The sequence below is a fragment of the Uranotaenia lowii genome, unplaced genomic scaffold (genome assembly GCF_029784155.1).
Source record: "Uranotaenia lowii strain MFRU-FL unplaced genomic scaffold, ASM2978415v1 HiC_scaffold_72, whole genome shotgun sequence".
NCBI classification, from domain to species: domain Eukaryota; kingdom Metazoa; phylum Arthropoda; class Insecta; order Diptera; family Culicidae; genus Uranotaenia; species Uranotaenia lowii.
In genome coordinates, this window is record NW_026598667.1 from 90,294 (window position 1) to 92,950 (window position 2,657).

General features: G+C 34.7%; 1 non-coding gene across 1 annotated transcript; it reads right to left on the reverse strand.

Moving 5' to 3' along the window:
• Positions 1–1,561: 1,561 nt before the first annotated feature.
• Positions 1,562–1,634, reverse strand: Trnav-aac (transfer RNA valine (anticodon AAC)). The gene has a single exon. It is a non-coding gene; the product is annotated as a tRNA-Val (tRNA).
• Between the last annotated feature and the right edge of the window lie 1,023 nt (positions 1,635–2,657).

The window sequence follows — 2,657 nt, forward strand, 5'->3', positions numbered from 1 at the left end:
AACAGTTAATATGGACAACCCCTTTGGCTGACCCCTTACACAAAATTCGACACCTGAAATCGATTTCTCGTCTTTCAAAACACTCATGTGCAAATTTTCAACACGATCCGACAAAAAGTAACGTCAATATCGCGAAAACAATATTTGTCTTCTATGGACGACCCCCTTCAGAAGGGGTCATCCGAAAATCTAAAAACATTTTTCATCATTCCTGGTCCTAATGAGCATCCATGCCAAATTTCAGCTCTCTAGCTCTTAAGACGGCTGAGTCTAAAGAGGACAAACAAACAAACAAACAAACAAACATACAGAAATTGCTTTTTATATATATAGATGTAAAACAAAATTTCAAGAAAATCGCTTAATTGGTTTTTGTTTTCTTTTTAAAATCAATGACATCAAGTTTTTTTTAATCATATATTCAGAAAAAGTCGTTTACTCTTGTGTTGGTTTTTCATATTTGATATATACATTCATAAATGAAGAGCAAAACCAGACTTGTTGACTCTGCTGATGCGATTTTAAATTATAGAATGAAATGTGCATATGCAAATAGCAATCAAAAGATTCAAGTCGTTTGGCTTTCTTCTATCCCTCCCATGTGTAGTTTTTTGTTACAAGTTCAGATCTTTAATATAAAAAAAAATCCCATGAGTGTGCAATGTTGCTTTGTAATACAAACTACCAAATAAAAATATTCGAGCGATGAAAAATTCCATTGGATGTTTTCAATTTATCATATTAAATGTATGCTTATAAATGTATATAAACAAGTTCAGCTTTCGTAAACACGCCAATATTTTGCACACCCATCTCAGAACTAGGTCAACATTTTGCGCAGCCCAGCAGCTTTATCTAATCACACTGTGCTGTTTGACTCTTTTTTTTACAAAACCAAACACGGCTTGAATTTCGAGTAGAAATTTTCAAAGTGGCCACTACAAGACGTCCACAAGTTTTCAGTAAGACACAATACAGATGATTTTTTTGAAAAAATATTTCCGTCGGTTGATTTTACTTATAAATTTTTTTTGTGACTTTCGAAAATTAAGCCCCATCTTTCTCAATCCATCTGACCGTTTTGTTTTGGTTTCTGCCCTGCGCGTCTCCTGCCACACGACATTTGATAGAACTAGCTTGAGATTAGTGGTGCTCTCGTTCTTGTTTTGAGTTTGTTTTTTTTTTCTTCTCAAATTCTATTTAACGCGTTCAGAATTGGCCAAACTGGATGTTGTTGTTTATCTTGAACGAAAAAAAAAGTACAGCAACAAATTGCAAGCAAACTCGTGTGGGTGTGGGAGCGAATCGAGGCAATAAATACGCTTTCGGTTGAAGGAGGACACGCGGAGAGGTCGTCGTGGTTTCGTACGAGCGATGATTGGAAGTGCGAAAAGTTGTAAACAAAAATTGTTTTGCGTTTCACTTGCCTCTAATGATGGGAGAGTTGGCCATGATTATCTGTGCAGCTGCTTGGAGATGGGAACGGAAGTGATCGATTCAACAAAAGATTAGAAAGATGGGAAGCAGTAAACTATTCGAAGTTGTTTCAAAAAATAATTCCTGTTTCCGCCCGGGATCGAACCGGGGGCCTTCCGCGTGTTAGGCGGATGTGATAACCACTACACCACGGAAACAGATGTTAGGAGAAGGAAAATTGTCCTCCAATACGAATTCTAGTCTTTATTGATTCTCATTTTTAAGCTTAAGTCATAACTCAGAATATTCAATTTCCTTCATCGTTTCTTGTCGAGGATATTCATGCTCATATTATAACAAAGCTTTCTTTAAAGAATATCGAACTTTTTTTTAAAATCAAATCTCACCTAGATATATTGGGTTTTTTTTTGTACACGAGCTATGCGTATGACCAATTTTCCATCCAACCATCCACTGATATCGACACACAGTCTCAGGATCATTGAAATCTTGTTTGAAATTAAAAATGGAAGCGGTTGAGTTGAACTGATCTTTTTTCTGGTCCTGAACCTCATCCTGACTTTCATCCGAAACTGGATCAAGATCCTGATCCACATGCTGCTGCTAATCCTTGATTCCGATCTTCCTAATTTGGATGCTGAATCTAGGCCTAGGATCAATTTTAGTCTGCAACGCATAACTTTTTCAAAAGTCGGGTAATTTTGGGCACTCTAATGCTGATCCTATACCCTGATTCTGGACTTTGTAGTTCTGAATTCTGACACTGATCCTGGATTTTAATTCCTGCGTTTTGTCCGGAACCTTAAACTGATAAAACGGAAACTTGATCCTAGTCCTGATCCAGGACTCTTTCACAGACATCTGCTCGCAAACATTCAGAAAAAATTAAAATGATACTGGTAAATATCCAGAATAACCAAAATGACAAATTGACAAAAATGACAAAATTGACAAAAATGACAAAAATGACAAAAATGACAAAAATGACAAAAATGACAAAAATGACAAAAATGACAAAAATGACAAAAATGACAAAAATGACAAAAATGACAAAAATGACAAAAATGACAAAAATGACAAAAATGACAAAAATGACAAAAATGACAAAAATGACAAAAATGACAAAAATGACAAAAATTACAAAAATTACAAAAATGACAAAAATGTAAAAAAATGTAAAGAAATGTTAAAAAATATCAAAATTATTTTCAAAATAATTA